We start from the raw sequence: 23,656 nt of genomic DNA, 5'->3' as shown, positions 1-23,656 counted from the left end.
TGTAAATGTGTCATGTATTCGCAACAATGAAACTTCGTAAAAATAAAAATCGCGGTCCGATGTTAATATAAAGGCATTATCCATACAGAGTTTTTTTTTTTTTAAATAAAGCACACTGAAAAAATGATACTCAAAATGTTGAAAAAAATGTTGAAAGTTAATCAACTAAATTAGTTTATATAAATGTAGCTCAAATAAATTGATTACAACCACTTACCTTAATATTTGTTTTCAGTGCATGCATTGTGTTGTGCTTTTCCAGAAAAGGTACACTGGTAATTTTCTGCCAGGACATTGGATTTTTTTCTTTTTATTCTACTCCTCTTCCTTCTTTTCACAGTGTTGAAATACATCTCAAAATATATAGCATCTTAAACATAACATAATATCTGAAAATACTGGTTTTTAAAAGAAACCAGATAAAAGGGATTCTTAATATTTCTTAATAATTCACATATTTCTGTTTTAATTGTCCTATTTTCATCAGTGACCAAAATTCTTAGAACAATCTGATTGTAAACTACAAAATTGATAATGAAAACAAAAAATTACAATATTGTGTAATGTTGTTTCATGAGTTTCATGACATAACTTTGGATTTAGCATCTATTCAGATGTGTAATATGGCCAGTTACCATAAAAGTGCAAGTGGCAGTGACGTAGAAATGTGCAAAAGAATGTGCAGTGTGGAGGTTAAGTGGCCTGAGTTAAATGTAGTGTTCAGCGTTCAGTAAGCTGACAGTTGAGGGGAAGAAACTGCTTCTGAGTCTACTGGTGTGAAAAGACTCCATAACGTCTCCCAGATGGGGAAAGAGTAAACAGTTCATAGCTGGGGTGAGAGGTGTCTCTGATGGATTGTAGCTGAACACCAGTGATGTATTGGGCGGTTTTCACCACCTGCTGGTGGGCTTTCTGCTCTGAGACAGTGCAGTTCCCACACCACTCTCTGATGCAGTTTGTCTAAGATACTTTCAATAGTGCAGAGGTAGCAGTTCAGCAGGATGTTCCGAAGGAAAGAGGTGCTGTTGTCTCTTTGATCAGAGTGGAGATGTTGAGGGTGCAGGAAAGCCCCTGCCCCATCACTGTAGATGGGAGTGTATGTGTGACCTTACTGTCACCTCTCATTAGAACGAACACTGTGGTGTGATCTGAAAACTTGATTATGAAGTTAGAGCCATGTACAGGTATGCAGTCCAGAGTGTAGAGGGAGTAGAGGATTGGGCTTAGCACACAGCCCTGCGGTACACCAGTGTTCAAGGTAAGGATGTAGGAGTTGTGGTTGTTGATTCTAATAGACTGTGGTTTGTTATTGAGAAAGTCAAGTACAGTTGCAGAGGGAGAGATGCCGGAGGATGCTTGAGCCTCGGAATAAGGCAAGGAAACACACTGGATGAATGGCTATTAGACTCCTTCTATAGACTCCCTTTTCACACAATAATCTCACTGCATTACAACAGTATTATACAGCAAATTATACAAATAACCACATGAAACCATTTTTTTTGAAAAAGTAAAAATGCACAGTCTCCTGTGAGGGCTAAGTTTAGGTGTAGGAGTGGTGTAGGGCAATAGCACACACAGTTTGTACAGTATAAAAACCATTACACCTATGGGATGTCCCCACTTTTCACAAAACAAACATGTGTCAAGTCAAGTCAAGTCAAGTCAGCTTTATTTATACAGCGCTTTTAACTATACAGATTGTGTCAAAGCTCTTAACAGTATCAAGCTGGAGGATAGTGTGTCAGTAATGTATAATAATAAGATTAAACTCTCAATTTTCAGTTAAAGGCATTTCATTATTGAGTTCAGAGATGTCATTGTCTAGATCAGTTTAGTTGAAATAGTGTCTGTTAAATCAAATTGACAATAATCACTAGAAATTAAGTGTCCCCAACTGAGCAGCCAGAGGCGACAGCGGCAAGGAACCAAAACTCCCTCTGAGACAGAATGGAGAAAAAAACCTTGGGAGAAACCAGGGTCAGTAAATTAATTAATTTTTTTATTTCTCTTTTATTTGACAGGGACATTGCAATTAAACATAGTACAAAACAAGTTAGTAACTAATGCTATGCAAAAAGAGTTTATAGCTAGAGCTAATTTTCAACTCCAGTCCCTGGTATTTTAATTAATTAATTTTAATTAATTAAAATTTTAAATGTATAAATGTATTTATTTCTATTTTATATTGTTGCAATTTCTAACAATAACAGTATTATGTAGTTAGGTATTTTATTATAATTTTAGTTATTTTCTTTTCTTTTAGTTTTAGTTTTATTGTATTTAAGTCGAGGTCTTCACTGGGGATATGTCCCGGGGCTCATCCAGGTGTCCCGACCTCCGCCGACGATCAGGGAGACATCATCTCCCGGCACCGATCCACCATCTGATCCGGACACGGACTGAGAAACAGAATAAGAAAGAAACAGACAAATATTAGCGTAGATACCATTCTTCTTACGATGTAACGAGTACATCATGTGTTATTGGGAGTGTTCCCGTTCCGGTTGATCTAATTAATGCAGCCTAACAATCCTTTAATGGATTTGAATAATAGAAGTGTATTAGTGTGTTATGTGTAAGCCAGGTTAAAGAGATGTGTCTTTAATCTAGATTTAAACTGACAGAGTGTGTCTGCCTCCCGAACAGTGTTAGGTAGATTGTTCCAGAGTTTGGGCGCTAAATATGAAAAGGATCTGCCGCCCGCAGTTGATTTTGATATTCTAGGTATTATCAAACGGACAGTTTTGAGAACGCAGTGGACGTGGAGGACTATAATGTGATAACAGCTCACTCAAATACTGAGGAGCTAAGCCATTCAGGGCTTTATAAGTAGTTAACACGATTTTTAAATCTATTCGATGTTTGATAGGGAGCCAGTGCAGTGTTGACAGAACCGGGCTAATATGGTCCCATCCAGGAATGGTTCTAGTAAGGACTCTAGCTGCTGCATTTTGGACCAGCTGTAGTTTGTTGATCAAGCGTGCCGAACAACAACCCAATAAAGCATTACAATAGTCTAACCTTGAGGTCATAAACGCATGAATTAGCATTTCTGCATTTGACGTTGAGAGCATAGGTCGCAATTTAGATATGTTTTTGAGATGGAAAAACGCAGTTTTACAGATGCTAGAAACATGGCTTTCAAATGAAAGATTGCTATCAAACAGCACACCTAGGTTCCTAATTGATGACGAAGAATTGACAGAGCAGCCTTCAATTGTTAGATAGTGTTCTAGGTTATTACATGTGGGGGTTTTAGGTCTGATAATTAACACTTTTTTCACTTTTTTCCCTTTTTCAGAATTTAGCCGTAAGAAGTTACTCGTCATCCAGTTTTGTATATTGACTATGCATTCCATTAGTTTCTCAATTTGGTGTGTTTCACCGGGCCGCGAAGAAATATAGAGCTGAGTATCATCAGCATAACAGTGAAAGCTAACACCATGTCTCCTGATAATATCTCCCAAGGATAACATGTAAAGCGTGAACAGTAGCGGCCCTAGTACTGAGCCTTGAGGTACTCCGTACTGCACTTGTTATCGATATGATACCTCTTCATTCACTGCTACGAACTGATGGCGGTCAGATAAGTACGATTTGATCCATGCTGAGGCACTTCCACTAATGCCAACAAAGTGTTCTAGTCTATTCAAAAGAATGAAAAGGGAGATTTGAGATCGGTCTGTAATTAACTAGATCTTTGGGGTCAAGTTGTGTTTTTTTTAATGAGAGGCTTAATTACAGCCAATTTGAAGGTTTTGGGGACATATCCTAATGACAATGATGAATTAATAATAGCCATAAGAGGATCTATGACTTCTGGAAGCAGCTCTTTTAGTAGTTTAGATGGTACATGTTGTTGGTTTAGATGATTTAACAAGTTTATACAATTCCTAATGTAGAGAATGAGTGGAATTGTTCCTCAGGGGATCTATAGTACATCTATCTGATGCAATACTGTAGCTGACGGCAGCATGATTACAATTTTATTTCTGATAGTATCGATCTTGTAAGTAAAGTAGTTCATAAAGTCATTACTGCTGTGCTCTTGGGGAATACCAACACCTGTTGATGCTTTATTTTTCGTTAATTTAGCCACTATATTGAATAAATACCGGGGGTTATGTTTGTTTTTTTCTAGAAGAGATGAAAAGTAATCAGATCTAGCAGTTTTTAATGCTTTTCTGTGGGATAGGGTACTTTCCCACCAAGCTATACGAAATACCTCTAGTTTTGTTTTCCTCCAGCTGCGCTCCATTTTCCGGGCTGCTCTCTTTAGGGTGCGAGTGTGCTCATTATACCACAGAGTCAGACTGTTTTCTTTGATCTTCCTTAAGTGTAAAGGAGCAACTGTATCTAAAGTGCTAGAAAAGAGAGAGTCCATAGTTTCTGTTACATCATCATGTTGTTCTGAGCTATTGGATATGCTGAGGAATTGAGATAAATCAGGAAGATTATTTATAAAGTAGCCTTTTGTGGTAGAAGTGATGGTTCTACCATATTTGTTACAAGCAAATGTGTGTGTGTGTGTGTGTGTGTGTGTGTGTGTGTCGCAACCAGAGATGTTCACGAGTCTTTAACTTGGAGTCTGAGACAAGTCTGAAGTCTGTCTCAAGTCATTTAATGGCTCGCTAAAAAAATCCCATTCAAAATCCTCATGTATTGAAATCGTCCTATTTACGAAGCTGTTTTATAGGCTATAGACAAAATATATGATCTATGATCTGCTTTGTTTTTTTTTTTTTTAAAGAGGTGTTAAGATTAATGTACATCTAGCCTGTTACTTATGTTTTAATCCATTCCCATGTTTAAAACAGTTTTGCTGTAATCAAATTCTATAATAAGAGACCTATCTACCATAACACATAAGGAAATATGTGACACACATATTACAAAACCATACAAATCAAGTATTTCTTTTTGATAATAGTCAGGGGTATTCAATTAAAGTTCCAAGAGGTGCGGCCTCTGTATTTTCTTCCAAGCAAAGGTCCAGACAAAAATAAATAAATAAATAAATATATATATATATATTGTGGCGGGAGGAGCAAACGACAGACACAGTGGGCGTGGCGTCAGGCCTCGGAGAGGTTTTTATTAAACAAAAATATTAAAATAAAGTGTCCAAGGGGAAAAAGTGTCCAAAATAAACAGGGATCTGGTGTCCTCGTAGTGCTGCGGGGCTTGTGAAGGAGGGCAGTGTTCAGGAGGGAAGGGTCCAGGGAAGGGGCGGAGTCCGGTGGCCGCACGCGCTCCCCTCTCGGGTCCGGGAGCGAGTGGCGGCGGCTTCCTTCAGCGGCGACGTCCTTCTCCTAAGCCCCCGGAGCTTCTGGGGGACTCGACGGCCCGGCATCCTGGCCCGTCGGCCGTCTAACGGGTGCGGCAGTCTTCCTACTCGACGCTCCCTTCCTGGACCCACGAGGACACCAGCGTGCATGCACGGGGAAGAGACCGGTCTCCCGAGGAGAGGCGCGCTCGGCATTTAAACGGCGGCGGTGATGAGGCTATATTCACATCAGGTGCGCCTCATCACACGCCGCCAGCCCTGGCTGTTTCAGCGCTCCTCCTCTCTCACACACCCACTCCCGTCGGGAGCCTGGTGAAGGGCAGCGAATATGGGACGGGGTGGTGATGACAATAAGGGGGGAGGCAGCCGACTCGTCACAATATATATATATATATATATATATATATAAATATATTTTTTTTTACATGTATTGTACTTTTACATTTAGATATATGAGGACATGTGACAAAAAACGCTGTTTCTGTTCAGGGTTTTCCTCCTGAAATCTATACTATTTAAACATAGCCTATTGTAAGCATTATCTACTAAAAATGTCTACAATAATCAAAAACGCTTTCATCTTGAGCAGAAACGAAAGATAACCAGCAGTTTCAAAGTTTAAGTTCTATCCAAGCCATCTAACAACAATTTTCCCAATTATAATTACATGATTCTTTTGAAGTGTTCTTAGCCTACAGATTAATAATGCTAAATGAAGATCAGAAACGTCTTGTGACATCTGGTTTGAACAGTCAGAGTCATATTTTATTGAGAGATAAATAGATAGTAAGAAAAATAACTAGATTTGCAGCATTGTTTCTGTTGTTGTTAAAATAACCGTGTCATCCGCAGCTCTTCAAGCACCTGGAGAGAGAGAGAAAGCGCTCAGAGCTGAAAGGGCTTGAATAAAGCACGTTTGGCTTTAGATAAAAATACTAGAGTATATAGCGCTGAAAGATATTTGCCATAAACGACGCTTATTATGTGATCCGCGCAGCTGTTTTGACACGCTACTCACTTAAAATAGTGCTGCTGTTACGGCTCGCGGCCCGGGGTGCGGATGCGGTCCGCCTTTTTTAAATCAGTTATATAAGTATTTAAGGATAAAAGACTCGAGATGCTTTTAAAATATTCACGAGTCCTTTTCCTCGAGTCAAGTCAAGTCTGGAGTCATTTCAGGTCGAGTCTGAGTCAAGTCTGAAGTCTATAAAAATGTGACTTGATTGCGGCTCCAGTCCGAGTCACTAACTCGAGTGCCCATCTCTGGTCACAACAAAATGTGCATATAATTGTGTAAGCTCTCTCTGCTAACCCCTTTTCTTTACATTTCCAACCCCTTTTGCATCTTTCTTTCTTTCTGATTTGAGCTGAATAGTGACATTGTTGTCTTCTTTAGACCTGAAATAAAAGTTCTTTCATAATCTATGAATTTTTAAAAAGTATTATTTTCCTGTTTATTAGTGTGAAACTCCTTCATAGCAATCTGAATTATATAAAGCACAATATAAATAAAAAACACATCAATACATTACCTTCAGTTATGCCAAAGACAACATACTAGGGTGACCACACATTCTCCTAAGAATTAAATTAACATGCAATTAAAATGTCCTCAGTCTTAACAAGATGTCAGCACTGTTGTAGGTTCACAAAGTCCACCTTATTACAGGATTTTGTCTGGCCTGCATCATTTCACGATGCCATTTCCCCTGTCTTTCAATACTCTGTCACGCTGCGTTTTCCTGATTCCTGTCCTGTAAATGGCATGAAATGCCTATATATCAAATATAATAAAACAGATGCCAGTGTGGTAGCAGACATAATCAGAGAGATCAAATACAGAGCCCAACAAATGTGAAAGCATAGCAATTATTTTTATGTCAGTTAACCAGACGATTTCTTGGAAAGCCAGCTGAGTATTCTTAAAGACTGCATGGATCAGGAAAATTTTTAACATGTTTTATTCCAATCAAAGCTCAAATCCATCCTGGTTTAGTCAAAGAAGTGTGTCATAATGGCATGTCTGGCCAACTGACTCTTCTCTAATACAAAGATTTAGTGTTGGGCAAGAGAACATTTTTTAGAACAATGAAACATGTGTTTTAGATTGTTTAATATCACTGCAATATGGCCCAGAACCGGAGGAAGAAAACAGCGCTCTGCTTTTCATTTGTTGGTGACTATTGACCAGTAAAAACCAGAGGACCATTGGCACATTAGGAAGCTTTTTCATACTTTTTGCTAATGTATGGCATCAGGTCCGCTCCAGGTTTACACCTGTGCATCACTTTTTCCAAGGCTTTATCATCCAGTATGTCATCATAGACAGCATAAACATAAAACATGTCTCAGCTTGTGTCTTGGGGCTCATCTGCACAATCTGAGTAATGCTTTCCACTATCCTGTCCTCTCATTCTGCAAAACTAGGCACTGGAGTGAACTAGAACCTTTCGTAAGAGCAATATAAAAGGCCAAACTTCAGATTTCCCATGATGTTAGAGTCCACTCAACTTGGATTGGATTTTGTTTCTTCTATCAGAGACCTCTCACTCACATCAAAGCTTCTTTCTATGTAAAATACTTATTTGGAATTGCATCAGCATTGTTATGGTTGATAGATTAACTTATATATATATATATATATATATATATATGTTTTTTTTTTTTGTTTTTTTTGGTATAGAGAACAATGGTAACACTTTAGTATAGGGAACACTTATTCACTATTAACTACGACTTTTCCCTCAATAAATTCCTAATTTGCTAGTTAGTAAGGCAGTTGTTAAGTTTAGGTATTGGGTGGGATTAGGGATGTAGAATAAGGTTATGCAGAACTGATTTTATTTACTAGTTTCAAACACGTAATTACATTGTTCTCTCTTGGATCATGAAATCCAATAACTCCTGAGGTGAGGTGTAGAGCAATTTACCTCTCCTTTAAAGGGATCCCCGGGTATTAAGACATGTATAGCTTAATATAACATAAATGATGTCTTTTATTTATATATGTAGTAGAAAACCCATGAAAATGTATGTAAATTTAAAAAAAATCAACATCGTGTTTGGACTATGGGGGACACCATTATTTTATGTGCACAGTACATTCTGCATTGATGACGTCAAATGGTTACACTCGGTGAGCTACTGCCGCTTATTTCTATACTCTTTGACTTTTTACCGCAACACAACTCAGAAAATAAAATACCGATAAGATACCACATTGTGTGGCTTTTGGTTGTAATTTTCAGTCGAAGGGCAACAAGAGAAGCAATGTAAGACTTTATTACTTTCCTAGCGATAGGAGAAAAGAATGGGAGGATGCCTGTAGATGAATAAAACTTCCCAAAGACCCGCTTCTTTTTTCTCCCCACTTTAGTCCTGATGCCTTTGAGTCTTTTAGTAAACCACAGCTACTGAAAGAGCTTACAAACAGCTGAGACAAGAAACACTAGATGCCATCTGTTAGGATGTATACATGCCGATGCTAATCATGACGCACGGCCGCTAGAGGAGTTTCTCAGCGTTTAGACTCCTCATGGGGAAAAATCCATGGTACAGCATTTGGTTTAAACTTATACTTATATCCATCGCCACCTGTAAGCTCTTTCAGTAGCTGCGGTCATCATATCAGTATTTTATTTTCCGAGTTGTGTTGTGGTAAAAATAGCAACAGGTAGCGCTAGTAGCTCACCGAATGCAATCATTTTACGTCATCAGAATAATGGCGCCCCCCATAGTACAAAATATGTATAAAACGATGTGATTTTTTAAAATAACAAATCTTTTTTGTTATTTTCTCCTTCAGTAAGAGACATGGTAACGTTATATTAAGCCATACAAGTCTTAAAGGGGGAAGTCGTGGCCTAATGGTTAGAGAGTCGGACTCGTAATCGAAAGGTTGCGAGTTCGAGCCCCCGGCCGGCAGGAATTGTAGGTGGGGGGAGGGAATGTCCAGCGCTCTCTCCACCCTCAATACCACGACTGAGGTGCCCTTGAGCAAGGCACCGAACCCCCAATTGCTCCCCGGGCGCTGCAGCATGGCTGCCCACTGCTCCGGGTGTGTGTTCACGGTGTGTGTGTGTGTGTGTGGATTTGTTCACTACTCACTGCTGTGTGTGTGCACTTGGATGGGTTAAACGCAGAGCACCAATTTCGAGTATGGGTCACCATACTTGACAATACGTCACGACTTAATACCCAGGGATCCTTTTAACATGTGTTGTTTGATGGTACTGATGTTGATAAAGAATTTCACAAAAATTATATGAATGTAACAGTGACTTTTATATAGTACTAAATCATCAGAAATAAGGATCAGCTCATGGAGAACACAGTGTAAACCCTAATGCTCAAAGTAATTAACTGTATTCAGTAGGGGACAATTACAGCAAACTAATTAGTTTATGGATAGGATATATTCTGGGATAGCTAAGGTAGTTATTGGAAGAGTTGTTATTTTAGTTAATAAACTTAAGTTTGAGTTGATTGCAATAAATTTGATTATGCTTAGTGGTCTTGGGGGCAGGGCTAAAACACATAATGAAAATGACTGGTTTACTGCTTTATTATGTTATTACAATGGTATTGTTATCTCTGTTGTCTCCTGAGTTACATGTCGGCATGTAAATGAAAAGAAAAACAAATTGTAACTGTGACCGTTCCACTGTCACTCACAATATCAAAATTGCAACAGTGCAGACCATGGAAGAGGAAAGCTAAGTGTGCCAGTTTTATCACATTCTCTCTTATAAAAGGATCTTAGAGGAGAAAGCACAGGCAAACACACACACACACACACACACACAGGGCCGGTAAAAAGACCTCATCCAGTGCAGGCATTCAGATGCTGCAGCAAATGGTTTTGGTTAAGTGTGGGACAGTGGGAGGGAATGGATTCAATGTGAAATATGTGAGAAAAGGGCCCACACTGACTGTTCAAATCACAATGGGGATATGTTTAAACTGAACATTGCAGCTGGAATTATTGTATTTCAGTTTGCTTGTTTTTTTTCCATTATATATATATATATTTACAGTATTCTTGAAATATACTAGAATGGAGAAATAAAAAGCTAATTTTCCTAAAGGTATTTCCAACCTTTGGCCAGGCCGGTGACCAAATCTGGACTGGGCACATAAACAGGGGCTGTTAAAAGTGACCAGAGGAAACAAGGTGTAAACTAGGTCAGAATCTTTCAGAATTTCAAAATAAACAGTTAACTGAATCTGGACCAAACAAACCCAAAGATTTCTTTAGTTGCAGACTTTAGTTACAGAAAAATAGATCAGAAGGTAGTTTTAGAGATTGAGCCTATGACTTATGAAATACAGTGTTAATTTCATTGACGAAGACGACGACAAAAAATATTCATCAACGAATCTTTTTTCTGTGACTAAGACGAGACGTTGACGAGCTAAAACTAATATCTGATCTGGTAGATGGCTGCGTTGACTCTGGACTTCAGAAAACACAGTGGACCAACACCAGCAGATGACATGGCAGCCCAAATCATCTCTGACTGTGGAAACTTCACACTGGACTTCAAGCAGCTTGGGTTCTGTGCCTCTCCACTCTTCCTCCAGACTCTGGGACCTTGATTTCCAAATCAAATGCAAAATTTACTTTCATCTGAAAAGAGGACTTTGGAGCACTGAGCAACAGTCCAGTTCTTTTTCTCCACAGCCCAGGTAAGACGCTTCTGATGTTGTCTCTGGTTCAGAAGTGGCTTGGTAGCTCTTTTCCTGAAGACGTCTGAGCGTGGAGACTCTTGATGCACTGACTCCAGCTTCAGTCCTCTCCTTGTGAAGCTCTCACAAGTGTTTGAATCAGCTTTGCTTGACAGTATTCTCAAGCTTGCGGTCATCCCTGTTGCTTGTGCACCTTTTCCTACCCAAATTCTTCCTTCCGGTCAACTTTGCATTTAATATGCTTTGATACAGCACTCTGTGAACAGCCACAGCTTTCAGTAATGACCCTCTGTGACTTACTCTCTTTGTGGAGGGCGTCAATGTTTGTCTTCTGGATCATTGCCAAGTCAGCAGTCTTCTCCATTATTGAGGTTTCAAAGAACAAGAGATACCCAGAATTTATACTGTAGAGATGGTCATTTATTGAAACTCAAATGTAAATATTCTAATATTTTTAGATACTGATTTTTGACTTTCATGAGCTGTAAGCTGTAATATCAAAACAAAAAAATAAACAAAAAAAACCTTTGAAATGTTTTACTTTACATGTAATGAATCTAAAATATATGAAAGTTTCACTGTTTGAAATAAGTTACGAGAAAAAAAAATATTTTAAACGATATTCAATTTTTTTTAGATGTACCTGTATATCTATAGAAAGCTTTAAATTATTATTTTAAAACTCAATAATTCAAATCTAAAATAGAAACGCTTTCATTATGTAATCCGTAAAGATGTATTTCTCTCTAAAGGCAAGTCCAATGAGGAGATGGTGAGTCATTTTTTTCATCACCATAATTGATGGATGTCTAAAATATAAAAATAAGGAAAGCCTAAAACAGGCTTTATCATAATCTGTGTTTTATTTTATAATTCTATACAATTACAAAATAAAACACAAATTATAATGCATAGGCTATGTGTGTTACGAATCCTGGCCATGCACTTCAGTTTACTCGCCACCAGATGTCACCCGCTCACCACATGGACTTTTGCACTGACGACTTGCACAGCTGTTCACTATTTCGCCCACACCTGATCACCATTTCACCATCACTCTATTTAAGCCTGGGACTTGCTCTTGCTCACCGCCGAGTATTGTTAGCCTAGTCTGCATACCAAGCGTTTTCCTGTTTTCTAGTCAGTTTTCCTGTGTTTTGATTCCTGCCCGAGTTCTTGGATTATTCTCTCTGCCTTGCCCTGTTTGGATATTGTACGCCGATCGTCGACCACGCATGTTTACTGACCACTCTTCTGTCTTGCCCTCAACATACCTGTTTGCTGGTTATTCGACCCTGCCTGTCTTGACCATGTTTCATAATAAAGCTTTGCAAATGGATCCGCACGTCTCACGTCTCGTCAGCCCCGTGACAATGTGTAAAACTTTGTCCTATAATTCAAGATTTTTATTCGTCACATACACAATTATACAGAGTATAACCAGCAGTGAAATGTAAATCAGGTCTGCCCCAAGGACAGTGCAATTATATAGAATACAAATATTAAGAAAAAATAAAAGAATAAAATAAAAGATAAAAAATATAAATATACAGGTCAGTATGTTGTGGACTTATATAGTAATAAGAGGAATGTGCAAAAAAGTTGTACAGGGTATTTAAATAGCAGCAATATGAGGTAGATTTTTTTTTCTATTTTTATGTTGCTCTGTTCTAAATACCTTAAAATTTAAAGGATTTGCTGCAACAAAAATTTAGTCTGCTATATGACTTATTTATTAGCCTAGCCTATTATTATTATTTTAATCCATGCAGCAAACGCTTTAAAAACATCTTTAAAAATTACTTTATTGCATTCCAGATGCTTTTAAAGAACTTTTCATAACAAATGTTACGGGTAGCTTGAATGTAAAACATTGTCATGAATTCGTTGTATTCCCATTTGGAAAAATAGCCTAATTAATTGTTGTAGGCTAACCTAATCTCATAATGAAGGTGCGTATATTTCTATTTGGCATAATATTTATATGCAGAAATTGACTTTGGCGTGCAAAAGACTGATAAATGTATAATTAATGGCATGGTTGGTTCAGTCGACAGATAAACAGGACACATATAGCTACTAACTGCTAAACTGTTTGCGAGGCAAATCTCAGGTCAGTCTGAGCACCCATGGTACGCACAGTGCATACAGCCATGCACCTGCAGGCGCCACTGGATTGAATAACTGTTTGAGTAAACAAATACTGTTTACATCTTGGAACAAATTATAACAGATGATTAAGTCTTGCCAAGTAAAATTCCCTATGCAGAGATTTATGTTCCACTCATCAATTTCTCAGATAGGCTGGATAGAGAGGTCCAAATTCTGATTCAGAAAGTAAACCAAAAATAGTATATTACAATTACACACAGAATCTCATGATCCAGTCCACTGGTGTGCGGATATGGTGATGCATTTCTGTTTAGACCAAACAAATGTGAGATGGGAGATTGAGTTATCAGTCGAATATTACTAACTTTAGCAATAATGTTCTAGCATTAATGAGTTAGGCTGAGAAAAAGTCGTGCCGTGTGAACTCGGCATTAGTCTCTTTTCAAAGTGGTCAAATCACAGCTCTTCTCAAACTGCACATCGAGTTGTTGTGTGCACATTACACGACAGGGGCTCACACATTACACAACCTCTCAATAGGAAGAATCACTGACTCCATCTGGTCTACAAACTACTTCTCAAAACCAAACACACACAAGAAATGATAAGGGGAATAGTGGAAGATCTCGAGAGAGACAGGTGTCCTTATGCAAAAATGCATTTATTTTTGTTAAAAAAAAAGGTAGCCTGCAAAACGCCTACAATCCAAGTTATCTGTACAATGATTTGCAATGAAAAATTTTAAAAAATAATAATAATATAAAGGTGAGAATGATAGCTCGCTGATGTTTTCTTACAGGTCTGTTATGACTCCTCCCACTAAACTCTCCCCTGCCCTATACTCTGCTTTCTAATTGGTTGTAGGTCATCGCTGATGTAATTTACAGTCAAAACACATTTCACACCATAGATATGTATAGATTCCACATTTGACCTCTCTAGATACATTGATGCGCCCGCCATTTTGGAATCATATAATCAATAATCAATGAATATTCAAAGATAATACATGCTTATAATTTGCTGTTGTAGACGCACACAGTCAACTTGCTCTCAAGGGTTCGCAGACCGTTATAAAAATGGCGGATGGCATATGTATCGTGGCCCATAGAAACAGTCGCTAATGAGTCATCTACATATATATATACATATACATCTATGTTTCACACTGCAGTATGTTGCTGATAGGTTCAGATATTTAGCATGCCAAATTTCTCTCAGATAACATCTTTAATAGCACACACTACACGATTGTCACTCTCAGGAACGAGCACCGATTTGCCTCCAATAGGTGCTGAAACGATCGCTGCACTGCTGCAGACCTCCTGGAACAGTGTGAACGCTTTAATCCGTTAACATGGGTGCGGAAAAAAATATAGACAACTTTAGACAGCTGTTGATAAATAACTTTGCAACTACATGTCAACTAGCAGTCATGAGAGTATTAGTAGTGTGTCTGCTGAATATACTGTATGCAAACACTTTATTTTGATGGTTCCTCGACAGATATACTGAGTATGGGATACTTAGCAAGTATGTGAACATTCTACCGACCCGACCTAAGTCTACTGATACAATTAGTTTTATATAAACATTCATGCACTCAGGAGATGTCGTAAGGTACTGTGCAGATCTTAAACAATTTCAAGCTATGATTTAGCCCATTATAAATGTAGATTTAGTACGGTGTTCATTATATGTTATAAATAATCATACTCTTAAAAGTTATAACCACAAATACGTAAGTACTATAATATATTATAATTGTTATGATTATTCATGAGATTTTATAACACATTATAAGTTTTTTTATAATGCATTATGCATTCAGTATAATGCCTTAAGAATACCCTTACAATGGATTATAAATACGGGCTTCATAGAAAGTGTTACCGTCAGTTCTTATACGGGACGTCCCATACTAAATGCACACCTCATATATGAAAGCATTTTACTGCAGCATTTTTGAGATATAGGACACTATTGTTTTTTCTACTTATTAGAAATGGTGTCTTTATACACCTCTACACCGAATAATGTCCCATATCTTGAAAATGCTGCAGTAAAGTGGTTTCTTATGAGGTGTGCATATAGTATGGGACGTCCTCTATAAGAACTGACCATTCATTTATTGTACTTGTTTGAAATGGGGTCTTTATAGCCCTATAAAATGTAATAATACCTTATCGTGAAAAAGCTGCAGCAAAATGGTTTCATATAAGTTGTGCATATTTTATGGGATGTCCTCTATAAGAACTGACCATTTATTTCTTCTACTTATTGGAAATTGTGTCTTTATAGCCCTTTAAAATGTTATAATGTACCATATCTAGAAAAAGCTGCAATAAAATGGTTTCATATGAGGTGTGCATATAATATGGGATGTCCCGTATAAGAACTGACCATTTATTTATTCTACTTATTAGAAATAGTGCCTTCATATCCCTCTAAATCGAATAATGTCCCATATCTCGAAAACGCTGCTGTAAAATGGTTTCATATGAGGTGTGCATATAGTATGGGATGTCCTCTATACGAACTGACCATTTCTTGTACTTATTAGAAATTAGGTCTTTATAGCCCTTTAAAAAAAAAGGAAAGGGAAGTGGTGTGTGGCCAAGTATGGTGACCCATACTCTGAATTAGTGCTCTGCATTTAACCCATCCAAGTGTACACACAGTAGTGAACATACACCCGGAGCAGTGGGCAGCTAATGCTGCGGCACCCGGGGAGCAGTTGGGGGTTCGGTGCCTTGCTCAAGGGTCTCACCACAGTCGTGGTATTGAGGGTGGAGAGAGTGTTGGTTATTCACTCCCCACCTACAATCCCTGCCGGACCTGAGACTCGAACCCACAACCTTCAGGTTACAAGTCCAACTTTCTATCCATTAGGCCACGACTGCAAAGTGTAACTGTTTATTAGTGCTTGTAAAGCACATATTATTACATATTTTAAAACCCTTAATCCTACACACCATACTTAAACTTAACAACTACCTTACATTTAGTAGGTTAATAGGCATCAAATTAGGAGTTTGAGGCAAAAGTTGTGGTTAAGTTTGTTAATAGTGAGAAATGGTTCCCAAACTAAAGCCTGACACACACACCCTAAAAAATCTAAATTTTTAACAATTCACAGGCATGCATTCACTTTTATAAAAAATCGAATAAATAATAATAATAATAATTATTATTATTATTCATATTATTATTGTTGTTGTTGTAATGAGATTTAAAAAAGATATATTGCATCGCTGCATGGTTCTCTTCTGGCCACAAGATGTCAACAGAAAACCTACCTACCAGCTCTGGGCCTGGCTGACCAAGATGTTGCGGGACACAAAACAAAGCTTGTCAGGTTTTAGCAATCGAACCAGGTAAGTCAAGTAATTCATTAAGGTACATTTTTGGTTTACAAATCTGTGCTGTTTTCAGGGTATGATAGCAATCATAGCAACTATGTTCCTTGCTTTGTTTACTTGCAAGAAAATCTATTATGTCATTCCATTTGTGCAAAAAGTGTCAAGTGTTTTGTAAAATACATTTGCCATTATCTACAGTTATCGTCCATTATTGTTATTGTGTCAGCCTCCCTGTCATCTGCTTGTCCTCCTTGTCTGTTTGTGTCATCTGAATTATTGTTTAGTTTCATTTTGCGCTTTATAAGTAGCTGCTCTCAGTGAACATTCTGCAACACATATTTACAGATATCCATGTAAATACAAATGATCAATAAGAGTTTTCCCACATCTTTCTACACTTTTAAATGGTTATTTTTCTGTTCCATAAACCTGAATGAATTCACAGTCCTTAGGTTTTGTTGTGTATCCTAAATAAAGACTTTATATTCAATCTGGCATATATACAACATATAACAACTCCTCACATGCTGCCGCCTCTAACTGTTGTCATTCTCAAGCGCCTGACTAGAAAGCAACACCAGCAACAACACATCGACCCTTTCTAGAGACCACAGAGTACGCTAGCTTTGTCTGAACAGACCTGTCTCTTTTACTAGAAGTTCTCCCCTGTCCAAAATCAAAACGTTTCTTAAACAAAACATGCATTTATAACATTTGGCATATTTTATTTAAAAAGTGAAATAAAATAAAAAATTGAATGCAGTAAGATACAATAACAAATAAATAAGGAGATAAAAAAGAAAGAATAAAAATAGTGAAGGCCTCATCAAACAAAAACCTATTAAGATGGGTTTCAAACATGTTTACAGAGGTAGAGGATCTAATAAAGTTGTAGTCCTTTCCTCAACTTATGGCAGCGTGACCGAGGAATTTCACGAAGCAGCTGGTTTTGAGATCAAAGAGATCTCTGGGAGGCATGAAAAATAATAAGACTAGAGACATATCCTGGACCAAGTTCACATAAAGCTTTAAAAAGATACAACAGTACCTTTCTAAACTGAACAGGATAGCCACAACGTGTACCCTCTGCACTTACATTGTGGTAGCATTACAATAATCAAGATGTGAAGAAATAAAAGCATGAATTACCATTTTCCCCTCCGCTGTTTTTTTAGACAAACGAGTTCTCTCATTCAGTTTACCCTCCAGACACCACATGCATTTACATATCTTACGTTCTGTGAATGTTATGTTCTGTTGTATGTTGTGAGTCAGTCTCCTGGGTGTAAAAGATGCAGTGTCCAATCTGAACCAAGCAGTGGAAGCCGGTTACGACATCATCTAACCACATCTAACTGATTACATCAGTTTGGATTTATCTGTTGCATATGACTGCGAAAATGGAGTGGAATCATTTTACGATATTGAAAGTTTGACTCACATAAAGATTGCATGGCTTCAGAACTTGGAATGCAACCTGAGTTCTTTATAATAATGTTTTGTTTTGTAGTACTTATTTTTGGTCAGTAAAGACCTGTGACTACTTTTATCTGCCTGTTATGTGTTTTATTTTGATTTATTTAATTTTATTTATTTATTTTATTTATTTTTACACATGCATGCCAGTAATTAAATGCGTCTTGATCTTGATCTGACACAAAGCAATGAAAAAACCTGCACATTGAAAACACATTGTGTTGTGTCTAGTCCTGTTCAGCTGCTCTCTGCCCAGCTGCCCTATATCGCTGTGTCTTTGTATTTCTCTGGCCCTGGACAGCTTGTTTGTTACTGCTTCCCAGATTTCATGCTTGCTGTGCCCTTTCATTCTGGTTGCTTCTCTTATGCTCCGTCTCCTGGTTTTGACTCTGTCTGGTCATTGTTCTCACTCACTTCTCAAATCCAGAGAACACCTCAATGCCTTTTATTCAAGTTCAGAACTGCCTTTGTTCCTGGGTTTACAAGAATACTTACATGAACTTCTTTGAAAAAATTCCTTGCAACCAGTGGCTCAGAAAAATGGATGTATATGTTAATTCTGAGAAAACCAATAGTGTTTAAGTTTGACTTTTGTTCCAAACGTTTGTGCATAATTTTAGAGCCACTATACATGATACATTGAAGCATGGTTGAGCAATGTTATGGTGGTTACCATGCTACATCAGCAGACGCTTTTCAATTAAAAAAGGCTATAAAGTTAAATTACTGGAAAAAGGACAGACTGAAAGAAAACTTGCTGCTGAGTATATTCACAGTGTATTAATTGAAATCTTTGAGATGGAATTCTTAATGTTTATAGTGTCTACTTACGATTTGTTTGTTTTATTTCTCATTTATGAGTTACATAGGATAAAAGCATCTAGTAAATCAATTCATGTAAATATAAAAGGTATCGAAACTGAATGAGATGAAATGAAAAGAAGAAGAAAGAACAGGGGTCATCCGTTCTTTTGGCACAATATGCAGTTCTTATTTAAAAAAAAAAAAAAAAGGTAAACAAATCAGAACTTTCTTTGTTACAATTTTAGATTCTTTAAAGTAGCCATAATTTGCCTTGACTACAGCTTTACTTTGAATCATTTGGCAGAGCCTTCAGTCTCTGGCAGTGTCTGAAAACTCAAGCAGCTGGGCCCCTCTCTAACTGCCAGTGTGGAAGAAAATGCACCAAACTGTAATTGGATCTTGATGAATGATCATAAACAAATGCTCAGCAATATCAGATAAGCTGCTAAAGCCAGCACCACACTAGCCGCCCCAGAACCACATTCAATGAGAGTTGTCATACTTAGCAACTGTTGCTGTTGATTTTGCTCTTCTCAGTCAGCGACACACTTAAGACCAGAAGATAGGTAGCAAACTAAAGGACTTCCACGTGAAGCTTTGTTGAAATAAAATCAGCATAACTGCATGAACAATTTGTTGTAATGAACTGAATTGGGATGTAATTTATGGAAGAGTTAAGTGAATCATAAAAATGTAAATGTAAAATTTAACCAAATAACATGACACAAATAATTGAAATAATATTAAAATCACAATATGGATTGTATATACCAGAGTTGTAATAAGAAGTGTTTATTAACTGGTGGTCAACTAAACACAGACATAAATGTCTCTTTTTCCACTTGAGGATTTAATAAAAATGAATAATAAAAAAAAAAAAATAGTATTGTATCTGTTAGGGAATGGTTGTCTAAAGAAAGTGCACGACGAAGGAGAATGTACAGGATCAGGCTTTAATAATAACTTCTCTAGGAAACATATAGAAATACTATTTCAAATGAGGACGAACAGAGAATAAGGTAAAACTCAGTGTTTTAATACACAGGGCAAACAAAGGGAACTAATACGATAATTGAACGACAGGTGAACTGGATGACTTATCAGACAGACACAGAAACTAGGTCACAGGAAAACAAGGGCAAAAACAAGACGTGCATGTTACAGTTCCTCACGCCATAAATAGTCTAAATGAGGAGGGAGGGTGGGACTCTGAGCAAAGGAAAAATAAAAAAGTCCAGGGCAGAAAATGCAGTCCATGGGGGAGTGGATGGTGGGAGGAGCCAGATGTTAAACAGAACAAGGCCCTAGGGCGGAGCCGAAGGTGGGAGGAGCCATGGTGCGATGAGGACGAAGATGGAGCCGCTGGAGGTGGAGACTCAGATGGAGCCGAGCAGGCATGTAGCCAGGGTGACACTGCTGACCTGGAGGGCCATGGTGGAGCTAGTCTCGTGTAGCCAGAGCTTCAAACCTACGACAGAAGGTCTGGGAAACTTGGCTGCTTTGAATGGCCAAGGCCTGCCCAAGAGGCCATATGACTGACAGGTAAAGCAACCAATCACGTTTTGTTTTGTGCCACGTCATGTTTAGGGGTGTGGAAATTTTGCCACAATAACAGACAGGGGTGTGTAAAACTTGTGGACATATTTTCAAGGCAAGGCAAGGCAAGTTTATTTATATAGCACTTTTCATACACAGTGGTAATTCAAAGTGCTTTACATAAAATAAAGTGAAATAGACATTAAAAATCAATAAAAACATGGAAATAAAAATAATAAAAACAAGGAATTTTAAAATGATATAGAAATTGATTTATAATAAATTTAAAGAAAATGATTATACTTAAAATTCATTGCAGTCAGTTCGGACATACAGTATAGCACAGTGCTCATTCAACAAATGCACAGTTAAACAGATGAGTTTTGAGTCTTGATTTAAATGTGGCTAATGTTTTAGCACATCTGATCTCTTCTGGAAGCTGGTTCCAACTGCGGGCAGCATAATAGCTAAACGCAGACTCCCCTTGTTTTGTGTGAACCCTTGGTGTTTCTAACTGACTCGATCCTAATGATCTGAGTGGTCTGTTCGGTTTATATTCAGTGAGCATATCAGCAATATATTTAGGTCCTAGGCCATTGAGTGACTTATAAACGAGTAAAAGTACTTTAAAATCAATCCTAAATGTAACTGGAAGTCAGTGTAAGGACCTGAGGACTGGTGCGATATGCTCATATTTTCTGGTTCTAGTCAGAATCCTGGCAGCAGCGTTCTGGATGAGCTGCAGTTGTCTAATGGTCTTCTTGCGAAGGCCGGTGAGGAGACCATTACAGTAATCCACCCTGCTGGTGATAAAGGCATGAACAAGTTTCTCCAAGTCTTGACTGGAAACAAAACATCTAATTCTTGCAATGTTTTTGAGATGATAGTATGCTGATTTATTTACTGCTTTGACATGACTACTGAAACTAAGGTCTGTCTCCAGAATCACCCCAAGATTTCTGACTTGATTTTTAGTTGTTTGACCCCTAGAGTCAAGGTATGCATTCATCTTGAGAACTTCATCTTTGTTTCCAAATGCAATGACTTCAGTTTTCTCCTTGTTTAACTGAAGAAAGTTCTGGCACATCCAACTGTTAATTTCATCAATGCATTGGCAGAGGGAGTCAATGGGGCTGTAGTCATTTGGAGATAAGGCTAGGTAAATCTGGGTATCATCAGCATAGCTGTGATAGGCAATATCTGACTTAGTGGGAGCATATACAGGCTAAACAAGAGCGGTGCAAGAATTGAGCCTTGTGGGACTCCACATGTCATGGCCGTCCACTTAGACTTATGCTCTCCTATACTCACATAATAACCTCTCCCTTCTAAGTATGACCTGAACCATTTGAGTGCCATCCCAGAAAGCCCGACCCAGTTTTCCAGTCTCTCTAGAAGTATGTTATGATCGACAGTGTCAAACGCAGCACTAAGATCTAGTAGTACCAGCACTGATATTTTGCCAGAATCAGAATTGAGGCGAATATCATTTATTATCTTAATGAGTGCTGTCTCTGTGCTGTGATGTGCTCGGAAACCAGATTGAAAATTGTCCAGGTATCTGATTAAAAACTACCTTTTCCATAATCTTACCTATGAAAGGAAGATTTGATATGGGTCTATAGTTGCTCAACATGGTGTTATCAAGATTGCGCTTTTTCAGAAGGGGCTTAACAACTGCAGTTTTAAGGGAGTTTGGAAAAGTCCCAGAATGAAGTGAGGCGTTCACCACTTCTAAGAGATCAGCTTCTAAACAGTTAAGCACATTTTTGAAAAAGGATGTGGGAAGTGTGTCAAGATAGCAGGTTGAAGATTTAAGGTGCTGTACTATTTCTTCTTGTTATCAATTTTTTTAAAAACACACATATTCACTTCTTTTTGAAATTGCAGTCGAATCTGTGTGACCTCTGCATAACTTGAGGATGTGCCAATCTCCTTTCTGATATTATTGATCTTCTCAGAAAAGAAGGAAGCAAACTCATTGCATTTGCTGTCGGAGAGCATTTCACTGGGAATCTGACTTGGGGGGTTTGTCAGTCTCTCAACAGTCGCAAAAAGAGTGCGAGTGTGGTTTAAGTTACTGTTTATAAGGTTTGAAAAGAAAGTCTGTCTAGCTGTGGCTAGTTCCACATTGAAAGCATGAAGGCTGTCTTTATAGATGCTATAGTGAATTTCGAGTTTCGTCTTCCGCCACATCCGCTCAGCTTTTCTGCATTGTCTTTTCATGCTCTGAACTGCTGTTGATTTTCTCCAAAGTGATTTTTTTAAAGATTCTATGCCACAAACTTTACATTTTTCACATACTTTTGATAGTCCAGCATTTAGCTTGAAAACTAGTCTGGAGTTTTACATTATCAACCCATACATGTTCAGTGACTGCGAGCTGCATTACACGTGAGACTGCAATGTTGGCTATCATGAAAAGTATATGAATGGCAGCAATAGGCCTACTGGCGTATTTAAGAAGAATAGTGCAAGCAGCACTATACATATTTTCATTTTATACATGAAAACAGCAGCGCAGCTGGATTTTATACTCTATAGCAAATGCCAAACATCATATGAATTCCGTGAGCGGCGGCCGGGAGCCCTGGAGTTTATGGCGGTTTGAAGAAATCTCTTGAAGACAGTTTCACGTTCATCGTATGAGAAGTCACACTGCTGGACTGTGCGCCAAATCTTCTGCCACTGCCCAAATTTGATTGCAATGGCCATTAATCGGCTGTCGGTGAACATGTCAAACCAGCGATCAAAGACTACAGATTTTAGCCTAGGATTATAGGAATTTTTTAGGGTTTTCAAAATTTGTCTCAGATGACCAAACCTGGCTGAAATTGTACAGTGTGTGCTGGGTAACTGACAGAAACCAGCAAAGGCAGGGCTGACGAACTGGCTGGATCTGAAAGAGTAGGTGGGAGAGGGAGGCTATAGAAAACTGGAGTGCAGGAGCTGGGCAGAACTAATGGAGATGCAAGAGATTCAGGAGACGTAGGAGACTCAGCAGATTCGGACTGGACAGGACCAGTGGAGATGAGAGAAATAGGGGCACGCCCTCTTCAAAAATATCAAATATTTCAGAGGCCAGCTGCAGCTCACCTTCAGCGGTGGGAGTGTGGGTAGGGCTCCACTTCATATCCACATCTTCCACTTGGACTCCCTCGGGGACAGATGGTGTCACCTGCTCAGGCTTTCCATTGAGCTAGGGCTCTGAGGTGATGATGGGCTCAGGTGACGTCTTTGGCGCTTATATCCCGGCAGGCTCAGGCTCCGTGTCTGCAGTGGATCCTTGCAACATCTCTGTCACATACGATAAACAGTGAATCATTACACACCAGCACCCACTCAAAGAACTCGGTGAAATGAACAGCAGGTAAGCCTTTGTGCGCTT

This window comes from Barbus barbus (genome assembly GCF_936440315.1).
Source record: "Barbus barbus genome assembly, chromosome: 34".
Taxonomy (NCBI): Eukaryota; Metazoa; Chordata; class Actinopteri; order Cypriniformes; family Cyprinidae; genus Barbus; species Barbus barbus.
The sequence above is the reverse complement of the archived record's forward strand: the minus strand, read 5'-3'. Positions refer to the sequence as shown.